This window comes from Desmodus rotundus, chromosome 4 (genome assembly GCF_022682495.2).
Source record: "Desmodus rotundus isolate HL8 chromosome 4, HLdesRot8A.1, whole genome shotgun sequence".
Classification (NCBI taxonomy): domain Eukaryota; kingdom Metazoa; phylum Chordata; class Mammalia; order Chiroptera; family Phyllostomidae; genus Desmodus; species Desmodus rotundus.
This window is the reverse complement of record NC_071390.1, coordinates 149,741,402-149,756,927: the sequence shown is the minus strand read 5'-3', so window position 1 is coordinate 149,756,927 and position 15,526 is coordinate 149,741,402. Positions and strand designations below refer to the sequence as shown.

The 15,526-nt window shown below is 42.8% G+C and overlaps 1 long non-coding RNA gene across 1 annotated transcript; it reads left to right on the top strand.

The window, feature by feature from the left end:
- The first annotated feature begins 929 nt into the window (after nucleotides 1-929).
- Nucleotides 930-11,687, top strand: LOC123478012 (uncharacterized). Its single transcript, XR_006653107.2, has 3 exons — nucleotides 930-1,041; nucleotides 10,110-10,147; nucleotides 10,849-11,687. It is a non-coding gene; the product is annotated as an uncharacterized lncRNA (long non-coding RNA).
- The last annotated feature ends 3,839 nt before the right edge of the window (nucleotides 11,688-15,526 follow it).

Sequence of the window (15,526 nt, the reverse complement as noted above, 5' to 3'; positions counted from 1 at the left end):
AGTTTCCCATTTTTCTTTTCTAAGAAAGAAGTGTTTTGTATTTGCAGACCTTTACTAAGATGACAAATATCACCAAGCAGATATTTAAAAAATAAAGTAAAATAAACTCTTCATCTGTCCCCTCAAGGTAAAGGTGACATTTTGACAAGAAAGTCTTTCTAAAAAATCTTACGTGTGAAAGAGCACTTTGTAAATGGTTTGGATGTTTTATCTGTTGGTACAAACAGCATAAATGTGCCACATGTCATCACTCTTTAAAATGTTGGAAATACAATGTTCTAACCTGTTCAGAGATCTCCCAGAGAGTGTCAGTGGGTTTTGGACCCATTTGCTAAAAATACAAACAGCATAAGAACAGTGTGTGATTACTTTGTAAAAACTGGTAGACATCAGGAAAGATACAAATTTCCCAAACAAATTTTAAAAAATTGCCTGATTTACAAATGAGACTAAAAAATAAACTGTTACGAGTTATTAATTTCAGCCAGGTCTGCATTTCTTTTGTCTCTGTGTTCCTTGGTGAGGAAACTTTCTTCGTTTTGAATCTTGAAACCAAGATTTGAGCTCTTCTACCCTAGCCTAGAATCAGCTAGAACCAGCTTGTCAACTTGTTTTATCATAATGGATTAAACAAAGATTTACTGGCCCACTGCTCTTGCTAAAACATTTCCATTCTTTTTGATGTAAGCAAAATATTCTTGCACTGTTACAAAATAAAATAAGTCTAAGAAATATTCATGTCATCTTTTACCTCATTTTTAAAATTTTGTTTGAAACTTTTGCTGTTGCTTTTACTATAGAGGATATTCTGGCAGAGTAGTCCATGCATGTAATTTACAAAGAGATATGCATATATTGGAGCATGCTTGAAATTTTCTTCATTAAAGATATACAGCAAAGAATCAAAACAAAACAAAAACCCACAGAGTGTTTGGAGCTGCTGCAACACTCCCTGCAACTCTGAGAACAGCAGCCAGTGGAGAGGAAGTGAAGGCACTGACAAGCATCGACCAGCCCACAGGCCTTATACCTTCACCTATGGTAAGGCTCATTCCATTTTATAAATGGAATCTAATCGTGTTTAGCGATTAGATTGGAAGCCATAACCTTAGATCCCTCTCCAATGGCCAGAGACGCTAGAGGTAGGCCCAGGCCATCTCATCGACTGCCCAGCTCCTTCCCGGTGGAGGCTGGACAAGAGGAAAAAAATGGGTGAGGGGAGCCTTGTGTCCTGATAGACTCTCACAACAGCTCCCTGAGCTGCCTGGGGTGTCCCCTGATCCTCCACTGTGCCAGCCCAGCTCAGCATGGTCTCCAGCCACGTTTCCCCCCGCCACTGAGGCTACAAGACTGCCCTGACCTCCCTTCTAGCAGCACAGGTAATCCAGGTGTCAACAGAGGAATCACGGATGGTTAGTGTAATCCTCAACAATTTAATGAGGGGGAGATTATCTGGAAGCTCAAGGGTTGCACGGAGCTGTTTGGATGTGAACCACTACAGATGCCCCGCCCAGAACCGCCTTCTTTGTCCCGCCTCTTGCCCCTCTCTCTCTGTGGAGTTGGCCACCTCACCCTCCGGGGAGTCAAGCCCTTCCACCTGTGAGGCTCGTTTTCCGGCCTGATGGTAGCAGGTGCTCCTGTCTGCAGGCGACTGGCAAAACCGACTTTCTGCCTAGAAGGCTTTCTGCCTAGAAGGCTTTCTTTAACCCACCCCTTGGACACCTGCTTAGCTGGTCTTTGAGTTCCTCCCTGCAGTTAGTGAAGGAAGGGCCAGAGTATTCAGGACTCCCCAGAGGCATTTGTTAGCCCTCAGAGTAAACACCTATTGTGGTACAGGAATTGTTTCCCCTCTGGTTCCAGGGCTTTCCCTCAGGTTACAGGTAACCTCTATCTTCCTCAACAGTCTGTTTTTTTTTTTTTTTAATTTTTCCTTCCCACTTTCTTCAACCTCAGAACCACCTTAGGCTAAAATGAAATTGTTCTTGGTGGCGGTGGCAGGAGATAGAAAAGCATGAAGCAGCTTTTTCTTTTTCTCTTTTAAAAAACAAGCCCTGAGAGAATACGGTGATAGAAGCCAGGAGAGTAGTTACGTCTGGGAGGTAGGGGTGGGGTAGGAGTGTGGGAGCATTGCCTGCAACTGGTGCGGGGCAGAACCCAGGGAATGAAGATGTTCGGTAATGATCTGGGTCATGGGAACATGGGTGTGCATGTAGTCAAAACGCACTGATCTGTACACTTAAGATGTATGCACTGTAGTGTATGAAAATTACATGTGAAATTCTAGAAAGAAAGTAAAATATGTTCTTTAAGCATGTGGGTATTCAGAAGCTGATAAGGCACTCAGGCTAGGAGCCCCCTAAGGTCACAGTGGCTGAGCAGACACCTTTTAGCCCGCTGCCCGACACAGCCCCTACCCAGGTTTGCTGGCCTCCATGGAAATCACTGGGTGGACTGAGCCTGAACCGACCCTGAGCGGAGTCCAGAATTTTAAAAAATCCATCTTGGATGTTATTATAAGCCAGATAACTGCTGAGTGCTTTACACACATGGTCTCATTTGATCTCCACAATAATCCTGTGGTGGGGTTTTCATTCCCATTGCACAGATAAGAAACCCGAGCTCCGGAGGCTGGGTGGCTGGTCCAGGGTCACACAGCTCAGCCTGTGACCAGCCCCGTGCTCCCTTCATAATCCCACAGCAGTGGCTTCTCAATTAGAGTGTCTTGTGGATAATTTTTCCCCCCAAAATGGGACTGTTCTTCTTTGCTAGTTAGGTGTTTTACTCCTTGCTGTATGTTGTGACAACAGGGAAGTGACATACTGATTGACAGAGGGGATGGGCTCCCTGAAACACCTGTTGCTCTGGGGACTTCGCCCTCCTTCTCCTAACCAATGAGGAAAAATGGAATAAAATATAGTCTCAAATTTAGTGCACAAGAGAGGGGTCTTGTGCCCTGGGAGCTTCCCTCCAGTTCTGTCTGCAGTGGTTGGCAACTGGCCCCTAAGGCATTTACTTCTGCATTTCTGATTTCTTGGGAGAGGCTGCTTTAACTTTTTAAAGGTATAAGTAAATAAGGAAGAATTCACACTTTCTTCTCAGCGTAACCTAAACTGGAGTGTTTATGTAGTTGCTTTTCAAGACACCAGTGTTGCCCCAGCCAGGTAGCTCAGTTGGTTAGAGCATCGTACTGATATGCCAAGGTTCCAAGTTTGATCCCAGTCAGGGCACATACAAGAATAAACCAATGAATGCATAAGTAAGTAAAACAACAAATTAATGTTTCTCTCTCTCTCTCAAATCAATAAATGAAAAAAATTTAAAAAGACACCAGTGTTACAGAACTGAAAAAGTTCACTCGCCAAACACTAGACACCGAGAATTGCAGTGGAGAAATACGAGCTAGTTTATTATGAAAGGCACCACCCAGGAGACAATACTCAAAACCCCAAACTCCTCAATGATGTGTAGCTTATGGATTATAAAGGGCAAAATCACAAGACACCGTGGATAGGGATTCGGGTCGTGCTGGCAGCTGACTGGTGGGAGGTGAGGTAAGAGTAACAAATCATTTCTTCAGGTCTTGAGGACAGCTCTGAGGTCTTTCCCAGCATCCCTCTGTGCAGTCTCAAGGTAAAGTAGCCAGGGTATGGCTCTACCTTAGGGCTCAGGAGCTGAAACCTAACTTAATCTTAATGGGCCACGGTGTTACTTGTAGCCTGCCAGAGGTCCAGACGGTGTGACCATTAGTCAGGTCTGGGCTATTGTCTTCTGCTGCCTTGGGGATTGCTGATGATCCAGGGAAAGGCTGGGTCTCTGGGTGTGGAGGTGGTGGGTGGGGAGAAAGAGAGAGAGAGATTATTTCTAGAGCTCTAGAGCTAGGATTTAAAACTAAATTTAATCAAAGCCACAAGGAACCTTGGTTTCACCAGTCCTTGTGGAGTTTTGGAGTCTTGCACTCACCTCAGCACCGTCCATCCGGTTCTGCCAGTGCGTCGAGTTCAATGCTGTGAATTGTCAGGGGGTCTACAGTACATGGGGCGTCGCACTACATTTAGTAGCTGTGCTATACCCTCTTCTGCCTTTTGGCATTCTCAAGTCCTTAAGTAAATTACTCAATTTTCTGAGCCTCGTTTTCCTCATTTGTAAAGTGAAGATGATGACTGCAACAAACCAGAACAAAGATTGGGCCCATTTAATGTGTCAGGTACTTTTCCTACTTGGATTCATTTAACTTGTACGACAATCCCATAAACTCAGAACATCGTTCTCCCCTGTTTGCAGATTAATAAACTGAGATACATGCCAGGATTATGTCATGGGGTCACGATTTAATTAGGTTTGCCTAATCCAGAGCCCAAAGTCTTCATTTCCATGCTTCTATTCCTGCCTCAAAAGGGTGCTGTGAGGCATTTGTAATATCAGTGACAGCACTTTGTAAACCATAAAGCACAGTCCAAACATTAATGCCATCATTATTGTTTGAACTACATGCAAGGAGAGTTAGAAATAAGAACACACAGTCCATGCCTTTGAGAAATGTATAGCCTGGAAGATTAGAAAACTCATGCGCACACCCCCCAAAATACAAACTAAAAATGCACAGTGGTACCAAGCACACAACGAACAAAATCTGTGTAGGGAAACATACGCATGCCCAGGGGCTGCTGGAATCTTTAGAATGTCTCCAATCAGATGGGTCCAGTGTGCCTTCCAGGAACATTCTGCTGTCTGACTAAGGGTAGGAGAAGCATTCGAGGCAGGGATCGGCCTGTTCTGTTTCAGGAGGACCTGGGGTTAGAGCAGAGAGTGCAGGTTGCCCGGGTAAGAGAGTTCAATAGCTGAGCGTGGTGCTTAGTGAGAGGCAACAGAGGGGTGAGAGAGGTGCTTGCCAGGGGCGTGTGGGGCCATTTTATTCAAGGCCTTAATTGGATTTGCAACAATATAATGAACCACCGTGGGTGTCTGACATGAGACGTGATGGGATTCAAAATGCATCCGAGGAAGGCATACCTAAGAGGGTGGGGAAGAGAGCGGCTCAAGGCAAACAGTGTGTTGCTAAGTAGTTCAGGGACAAGATGGACAGGTTTCTGGAGAGGAAGAATCGGGGACGGTTCAGTGAGTGTGTAAAGAAGAACCCCCTCACTGGAACTGGGCTCCTCAAAGGCCAGTCAGTGTCTGCCAGGCTCAGCACAGCACCCCCGTGCCAGGGCTTAGTAAGCACACCATAAATATTTGTCACCTAACCAGGCTGATTGGAGGACAGGATGAATATAGAATAGAAAAGGAAAAGGAGTCAAGGAATAGATTCACGGGTCACTAATTATCACTGAGGGACCAGGACACCAGAGACACCAGTGGTGCGAACTTGAAGAGCTGACATTCAGGAAAGAAATTAATTATCTTGGGTGGATTTGGAAGTGGCAGATGTAAGAGGAGATTCTTGGCTCAAAACAAGTTGTGGGGTTCAGAATATGTGAGGAGTCGGGGCTGGGATGTAAATTTGAGTCTTTGGTGGGCAAGTGGGTATCAGGATTCTGATTTGTGAGCAACAGAAGCTTACTTTAGCTGATTTATATAGAAAATAATTTACTGAAATGATAGTCCCTAATTCACAGGGAGTTCGGGGCCCCAGGCAAAGAGGATACACTTCTAGAACCCGTGCCAACTGCACTCCCAGAACAAGCTGGCAGGGCGACTTCTGCATCCGTGCAGGGGTGTTGGGTACAGGGTGTTGGCGTCCTCATTAGTCCCCACGGGACTGTTGCCCCTGGGGGCAGGTTGATACTGCCTTCTCCTCTACCCCAGGAAGAATCCTCCACTCTCCTAGATTTTTGGGTTAGAGAACCCCAGGCACTGCATCTATTGGACAGAACCTATGTCATTACCACACCCGAGCAGCAAGGGAAGCTGAGAGAGGAGTGTAGCAGGGAGGGGCTGTGCTTCTCACAAGAAGACTACAGTGGGGCAGGTGGTTCAGATGCTGCAGACCACAGCACGCATGTTTACATCACGGAGGAGAGAGGAGAGTGGGGAATTCTGAGCTGGCAATGCCAAGTTCATCCATTAGGGTTGCTTCACCCACTGAGAGGTAGGTGGGTAGCTGATGTGGTAGACCACCTCCCCAATACCTGTCAACTGTCTTCTAACAACCCCAATTTATTGCCTGTAATTGAGTCATCTGTTTACATTAAGAGACCATGCCGGTTTAAAATGTAAATACCCCTGGAAAGAAATGCACTTCACTTTGTTATCACTATTAACCTTTCATGCATTAACATTCAGGGCTGGGGGTTAGAAGTTGACCCAGACATGTGGCAGGGGCTGAGGCCAAATAGAAATCCCTTGTAAAGATTTGCAGCCAGTCTGCCCTTGCTTAGAGACCCTACCCCCCAGCCCCCACCACCTTGGCTTTTTTCACTCATGTGAAAAACTAATCACAACATGGCCAGCCTGGTGAGTGTTTTGATGGGAGAGAAATGACAGGATGGAAGGAAAAGGGGATTTTGTGTGTGTGTTGCTCTTCCTTTGTGTGATGCCACGAGAATGCGGCTCAGTTCCCAGTTAACAGATGGGCAAATGCAGCTCAGGTGACGCGACTTGCCCAAGGCCACACAGCCGTCCTGGTGCACAGAGAGAATTCAAAACTAGCTCTATTGGTCTCTGAAGTCCAACGCTCCCCTTATACTACACCAGGGAAGGAGAGGGGGCCACAGAGCAGGAAAAAGTTGCACCTTCAGTCTAATGGGTGAAAGGAATGGAATAGGTTTTCAGGATGTCCTAGGGGTGCCTCAGCATACACGTGTTGGGTTTCTCTGGGAGTGGGGGAGCCCCAGAAAACCAACTCCTTTTTTATGACTTCACAGAGATGCCATTTGTCAGCTATCTTTTGGTTGCAAATAACAGAAATCCGACTCAAACTGGCCTAATAGGAAGTGGGAATTGTTGGTTCATGGGAATGAAAAACACGCTAGAGATTCTTTCAATCTCCCTCCATCTCTCAGCTCAGCTTTCCTCTGGATCTGTTTCCCATCCAGGTAGACTGTCCCTGCAAGGTGGCAGAGCTGGCCAGCAATAGCTCCAGACTTCCTTCTTTATGGCTAATTGCCTCTTCCCCCCCAGCTGAAACAGCAGACCTTCTCACCCGTAGCTATAGTGATGAACTAACCTTGTGACCGAGAGAGGCCGCAGTGCCCCAATTATGCAGGCCTTGAATTCACACCTGCCTCTGCAACCAAGGATTAATCGACCCCACCTTCATCACAGAGCCTGCGAAAGGCTCCCCAAAGGGACACCAAAGTGCTGACACCATAGGAAAGGATGCCAGAGAGGCAAAGTCACCGATATCCACTAGAATGTAAACTTCATAAAGACAGGGAGTTGATTTTTGTTTTGTTCTGTTTGGAATGTGCTTTGTTTACTGCTGTATCCCTGGAACTTCAAACAGGGCTGAGCATATGACAGGCACACTCAACTAACACTTGTTGAATGAATGATGGAGTAAACAAATAAATGTCCCTATAGACAGTGATGCCCAGGATGACCAGAAATGGGAGAGTGGGCACACTGTGGCTAGGGACTAACGTATAGGGAGCAGAATCACTTGTCCTTCAAATGAGTCATGTGTCATTCAGTCAGCCCCACATGACCCCCAGAATGCCAGTCTCTAATAAGGGCAGGGCGTTTATAGTCCAGTTGCTCATAATCCTCCTAGAATGAAGCAGGATGTGTCCCTTTTTCTTATAACGTGTGTCTACAAGATAGATATGCCTCCCGCATCGCTGCCCTTTCTCCCCAGATTCCCACTGGGAAGCGGAAGGCTAGTGTGGTGCTACCCACTCACTTGGAACTGCTGGCACTGGGTTGCAGGAGCCTGGGGCTGGCATTCCAGAATAGCCACTCAATTGCGATTCATCAGGTCTTATAGTCTCCCTCATCAGCATGCCGACCCAATGCCCAGAGTGTATTTTGGGAAGAACATGTACCTCACCCCTGCCAAATTATCTCCCACTCTCATTAGCACCTGGCACACTGGAACACTGGGACTTTTTGCATTAACAAGTAGGAGAATATTCTCAGTCAACATCTCTCGGCCAAACTCAGATTTCTCAAAAAAGAAAAAAAAAAAAAAGCTGCGAGGACATTGGAACCGGGAACACTATGAGAGACAAAAATGACATCGATGCTCAGAAAAGTCACTGCCATAAACTGCCTGGTTAATATGCACCCAGTGTATTTTGCCATTGTGGCAACATTTGTGATAACATGATGCAGCTATTTAGCAGTTCCTTCCCCTCCTCCTTTTCCTTCTAGTTAATTCTGAGTGGAGATGAATCTTGAAAACAGACTTGGAGGGCACAGCAGGAGTCCCTGCAAAGTCTTTTGGGTTGTAGCTTCCACAGTGCCCCTTTGCTGTTTTCTGAGCAATCAGAACCGATAAAGCAAGATAATGTGTTACTAACGTGACTCAGGAACACTACAGATCTTGGATGCCTGGAATACTTAGCTCCTGAGAAGGGTCCCCATGAGTGTTGATGAAAATCTCTGTTGCCCCAGTAGCTGCGAGGGAGGTACCCTCAGTAGGCCCACCCTCGGACTTGTACAGCATTCCAGAGCTGTTGGCAAGCTACCGAACTGTCAGTTCTTAAGCTGGAAACAAAGGCTCCGGGAGCTGAACCGTCTCCCTCAGGCAACTTGTCTGCGGCAGTGTCAGAGCTCAGGTTCTTCATCTATAAAAACACAATGGCGCTGCGCAGTTAACCTCTACATCCCGCCCTTCATTTTGAAGTTTTGATCCTTGATATTTCCTTTTTTGATCCAGGCAGTTGTGCCTACTGTTGCTTTGTCTGCTAGTATGAGGAGTCTCCTTTCGACCTTCACGTGCCTTCAGATACACCATACTTCACGGAGTCTAAGATACTATTGATTATAAGATGAACGCTGAAAAAAGGGAAACACTGCCCATTTAATATGACATGACGCTGACCATGATTTCGGAGATGTTAAAATGTAGGGGGAAAGAATCTTACAGTTCTTCAAATGTAGTAGTATATTATGAGTCTGCCAGGTTCAGAGCTCCTTCTTTTCTTTAGGAAACAGATGGGGAAGCGTTTCTTCCTTCCCTCCAACCTTGTGGTCCTACTTCAAGGTGTCGGTCATACATCCTGCTCCTCTGGCTACAGAACGTGAGCAGAGCAGTGGACCGCCCTCAGCTTTTAAACATTAGAGGGAGAGAAGAGAGCGCCTCCTCTCTGGTGACAAGAACCTTGGGTCTCCGAGGTTTGGGCAGCCACAGTACCAGCCTGGGGGATAAACCTGGTTTGAGAAAATGAGCTGCTCACAGGCAAAGCAGCTGACACAGAGACGGAAGAGTCTCCACAGAGCTAGGCTCTGAAGGCCGTTGTCCCTGAGGATGAGTGAAGGAGCACCAATAAATTCCCCCTTCACTAAATCTGGAACAGGTTTGTGTTTCTTGCTATACGAATCCTCTTTTTTAAAGACACCAGGAGTGCAACTAAATGAGCAGTAGCTCTCCCTGTCTCCTCCAGGCTCCCTTACTGTGAGCCCGCTGAGGACAGGGGGCAGGGTTGGTGGATGTCCCCTGCACCTACCTTGGGGGTTGAGCCACTGTCTTCCACAACCTTAACCAAAAAGATACAGTTTAATTTTTTTAAGCACTGACTTCCAATTTTTTTTTGAAGAAAAGTAAAACCAAAATATCTCTGGTGGGGGGGGGGTGGACTGGGAAGAGGTTAAAGAAAGGAGCCAGCATACCCTAAAAAAAGGCAAAAAAGAACAAAAAGAGCCCCAGCAATCTGACTTCCCCTTCTGTTGGCAATGGGTTCCTGACCCCCTCCCTTTTTTTAAAAACCTGGTTGGTGGGAGGAGTGGATAGTGGTCGAAAAGTAAGGATGAACTAGAAATAAACTGTAGAAATTGTAGAAATAAAAATGTGGACAAAGCCCAATAGAACTTAAAAATGGCCCCCAGACTGTGATGCTTCTAGGTTTCTGAGGTTTGCTAATGAATTCTTTTCAAAAACTTTTCTATACAAAACTTTAAAAACTGTTGGGGAATTATACTAATCCATTTACCCTATTTTAACTCTTCAGATGTTCCTAGAGCCTCTGATTTTCTACTGCAGAGAAAGGTAAGAGGAAAATTGCTTTTAAGGTTTCTTTTGTACAATAATAATCCTGGGCAGTACCCACCTTGCTGTGTCCTCGCGTGCACCTTGTAAATTGATTCCAAACTGCTCCCTTATTCAAAAACCCAATCACCTTGGAAACCGGAAAGAAAATGAATAGTGGCAAAAGCCCATTTCACTACTACTGAGATCAAAACCTTCATTACACAAATATGTTTGTCCTTTGGTGCCTCTTAAGTTAGAAATAGTCATTATGAATTGGTGTTAATCTCACATTTCTGCAATATTTTTTATCTAAATGGATCCCAAAGTTGTAGAGTTGTCTAACCCTTAATGAAAAAAACCCATTTCTTCCTTCTGCACTCAAGAATTTTATCACCTTTTTTCCTCCTCCTTCCTTCCTTCCTCTGTCCCTCCCTTCTTTCCTCTCTCTCTCTCTCTCTCTCTCTCTCTCTCTCTCTCTCTCTTTCCAGTAAAATGTCTTTAAAGCATTTCCTGAAGGCTTATTAACTTTTTATATGGAGAAATGTTAAGTGGAGGTGATATTATTACATTACGAGCCTTAGATCACAGCTTCCCCCCGAAGATGACTTTTTGTTGGAAAATACTGAGGGGAAAGTATAGCTTTCCATAGAACGATCACTTAAGTACTCTGCTTACTCTGAGCCTGTTGGGAAATGTAGTGCTGCCTGTTTTCTTTCTAGGGGAGAAAAAGAAAAGAAGTTTCAAACATAATCACCACAATGCCACCAGCTTTGGAAGTTACCTGAATGAACACTGTTCTCAATCTGAGTCAGTAATGAAGATGCTCCCTCCAGCAGAATATGAGCCAGGAATGCTCAGACGCCTTTGGCATGGGCCTGAGATTCCTGCAGTATCACCTTCTCTCCCCTCTTTCCACCAGGAGGTACTGAGGCCCTCCATAGATGTCCCAAATCTGCTCTAGTTTCTGAGCTAATTTGCATGGAGTCAGTTCCCTCGTTCCCTTTCTGTTCCAACCTATGGAGGTGAGGCTGGAAATGAACTGCTGTGAACAGGTCCAGTGGCTAGCGTGTCTCCAACATGTACCCTGAGTATCAATCAGAGCAGCCCAGTCCTCCTGCTCTGGGACTTTAAGTCCCTGGTAGGACTTAACCATTATCCACCTGACTCTGATTCTTACCAGTCTCCTCTCTCAAGGGGTCTCTTAAACATGTAGTTTTCTTACCTTCCCAGCATCTTTTCCCCCTTTCTTCTGATGTCAGACATTAATTTAAGTTTTGGTAAGCTGTCCACTACCTTGTTTATAGTGGTTGGGGTAGTTGTGACATGTTAACACATGGACCAGTTAACGCATGGTCTAAACCTGCCCAATTGGTATATTAAATGCTTTAGCCACAGCAATTGGTTTAGAGATGAGACTATGACACAAGCTGGTCCAGTGAGAGTCAGTCTTGGGACTTGGGGTGAAATTGTTGGGTAGGAGGGGCTCCGGGTACAGCATTTCTCAACCATGACACTATTTTTTAAAAGTTTTATTGCTATTCAATTACAGTTGTCTGCATTTTCTACCCACCCCTCCACCCCACCCCAGCCTAACCCACCTCCCTCCCTGCCTCCACCCTCCCCCTTGATTTTGTCCATGTGTCCTTTATAGTAGTTCCTGTAATCCCCTCACCCCACTATCCCCTCCCCACTCCCCTCTGGCTATTGTTAGATTGTTCTTAACTTCAATGTCTCTAGTTATATTTTGTTTGCTTTTTTCTTTTGTTGATTATGTTCAAGTTCAAGGTGAGATCATAAACCATGACACTATTGACATGGAAGTCCAGCTAAATCTTTGTTGTAAGGGGCTGTCCTGTGCGTTGTAAGATGTTTAACAGCATCCCTGGCCTCAATCCACTAGTTACTAGTAGCCACTTGCCAGCTCCAGTTGTTACAACCCCCAAAATCTCCTGACACTGCCACATATCTCTGGGGTGAGTGGGGAGCAAAATTTTGCACAGTTCAGAACCTCTGTGCTAGACTGAGACTCTGAGGCATCGTCTGGAACTGCAGTGGGTTTCCTGTGAAGGGAATTGGCCTGATGGTGATGCCAATACAGAGGAAGGTGGAGCCAAGAAAAGACACCTAATTATGTTCCTAAATTTTTTTTTTGTGCTCCTGTGCATTAAGCCCACTCCTATTTCTGGGAGAGGTCTCCTTTCATCATTTCTATTAAACACCTGGTAGGTGCTAGCCAGGACCATAATGCAAGAACTGTACGTTAAAGGCATAAAATTGACCAAAAAAAAGCTGTCTTTATTTACAGACAATATAATCTCTTCTAGGTAGAAAATTCTAAGAAATCTACCAGAAAAAAAAAAAAAAAAACCCTATTAGAATGAATAAGTAAGTTTAGTAAGACTGCTGGATAAAAATCGATGTACAGATTTCAATTATGTTGGGTTGGCAAAAAAAAATCCATTTAGTTTTATTTTTCTATAAAATAAAAGATATATATTTTTTCATTTTCACTAATAACTTCATTGATTTGGATATTTTGAGTATGTCACTATCTCCCGCGAGTAGCTTGTAGAGGCCAGGGGTGCTGCTAAATATCTTCTAATGCATAAGGCAGCCCCACAGCAAAGAATTATTTGGCCAAAATGTCCATAGTACCAAGAAACTTTGCAAATCACTTTTGACATGTTCAATCAGTCACAGCACCTCCTCCATACACTGCATAAATCTTTTTTTGCATTTCAGTTGTGTTTTTACCTTTCTAGAAAAAATAAAACATTATATGCCAAAAAGGTTGTGTATTTTCTTTCGTCTTCAATATTAAAGTGGCTGCACAAAAATTCCCTAATTTTGATTTTTTTTAAGCACACTCTGAGATGATAACTGTCACAATACAATCTAAAAAAGCTGTTTCAAATGAAATTAAAGACAATTAATCACTACTAGAGCCATCATATGGAAAAAACTATAGGAACTTTATAACCAATCCACTATATCTATATATTTGTAATAAAAAATTTAAATACCAATGTAAAAAAATAGACTATTTAGAACAGCATAAGAAATATGAAATTCTTAGGGACAAATTTAACAAATATGTGTAGGACCTGTTTCTTGAAAGGCCTAAACAAAAGGAGAGATATACTAGATTGTCAGAAAACCAAACTTTGTTAAGATGTCAAATCGCTCTCAGTTGGCCTATAGATTGAATGCATCCTAATTAAGAGCCAACCAGGTGTCAAAACTAGAAATTGACAATACAATTCTGAAATTTATATAGAAACACAAAAAGATCTATAGTAGCCAAGACAATATATTTTAAAAGAACAAAGCTAATGTACTTACACTACCTGATTCAAGACCTATCATAACACTACAGTAATAAAGATGGTGTGGTATTGGCATAAAGATATATATATATATCTCAAAGGTACAGAATAGAGAGTCCAGAAATATACCCAAATCTATATGGCTAATTGATTTTTTTTTACAAAGTCGTCAAAACAACTCAAAGGGAAAAGATAATCTTTTCAGCAAATGGTGCTGGAACGATTGGATATCCATATGCCAACTAAAAAATGGAATCTTGTTTGTTTTCTAATATTTCCTACAAAGATTAACTGTAAATGGATCATATATCTAAATGTAAAACATAAAATTCTAGAAGAAAACATAAGAGAAAAGCTTAGTGATCTGGGGTTAAGCAAACATTTTTTAAAATAGGACTTGAAAAGCTGAAATATAAAACAAAAAATGCTAAGTTGCATTTTATAAAATTACAGACATTTACTCTTTAAAAGAACCATTATGAAAATGAAAAGGCAAGATACAGGTTGGGAGAAATATTTGCAAAAATATACCTAATGAAAAAACTTGTATTTTGAATACATAAAAGTTTCTTTTAACTCAACAAACAGAAGAAAGTGACAAAGTAAAAATTGCAAAAGATGTGGACACTTTATCAAGGAAGATACGTGGATGGCAAACAAATACATGAAAAGATGCTCAAAATCATTAGTCATGAGGGAAATACAACTTAAAACCAAATGATATACCATAATATACACACCAGGATGGCTAAAATTAAAAAGACTGATAAAACCAAGTGTTGACAAGGATATAGAGCAATTGTAACCCTCATACAGTGTTGCTAGGAATGCAAAATAGTGGGGCCATTTGGATTGGCACCTTCTTAAAATCTAGGTCATTACCATGTGACCTAGCAATCCTATTCCTGTGTATTTGCTCAAGAGAAATGAAGGTATATATCTACACAAAGACTTATGCATAATTTTTTTCAGCTTTATTAATAAGATCCCCAAACTGGAAATAACCTAAATCCCCACCAACATGTGAATGGATAAACAAATTGTGGTATGTCCATATAATGGAATAGTATTCAGCAATAAAAAGGAATGAACTAATTATACATGGTCTAATAATGCATTATATTAAGTTAAAGAAGCACAAAAGACTATGTACCATGTGATTCCACTTATATTATGTAAAATGGAAAATCCCGGTGCTATAAAGCAGATCAATGAGGGGTCAGTGTGCTGGTCCCAAAGGGCCATGAAGCAATGTTTGGAGTAATGGTAATGTTCTGTGTCTGTTTTGGTGGTAGCTGCATGACCGTCACATTTGTCAAAGCTCATCAACTTGTACATCTAAAATAGATGCATTTTCTCCTGTGTAATTCTATCTTAATAAAGCTGCCTCCAAAATGCAAGGCATCTATACTTGTACTGTTTGAAAGTAAGAAGGATGCTTTGAATGAAGGGTCACGGTCAGCAAACTATTTCTGTAAAGGACCAGGTGGTAAACATTTTAGCTTTTGCATGCCACACAGTCTCCGGTACTACTCAACTCTGTCTTTGTAGTGCTAAGTAAGGTATAGACAATAGGTAAATGAGGAGGTGTGACTGTGTTCCGATAAAACTTAAATTTCATGTAATTTCCACATGTCGTGAAATATTATTCTTCCTCTGATTCCCTCCAACCCCAGCATTTAAAAAATATAAAAACCATGCTTAGCTAGCAGGCCATATAAAAACAGACGGCAGACCAGATTTGGCCTACAGGTGGCAGTTGGCAAACATGTTAGTAAAAAGACCACTATTCCACAATTATCAGACTATATCAAAGAGGTGATGATGCTGGTGAAATTTCTAATATTCTATTCATTTTATATCTTAGGGATTTGTGTAGATTAGAAGTAACAAGCTTTATTTTTACTTATTCTTCAATAGTACGTATCTGCTTGCTGTGTTGATATTCTTTCGGAGTTGTGGGCTTAAAAATCATGACTTATTAAATAAAATTCAACTTTCGAAACTTAGGATATACATATAAATTCACTTTCCCTTGTAAAAGAGCATCTTTAATACCTTTTAATGATTT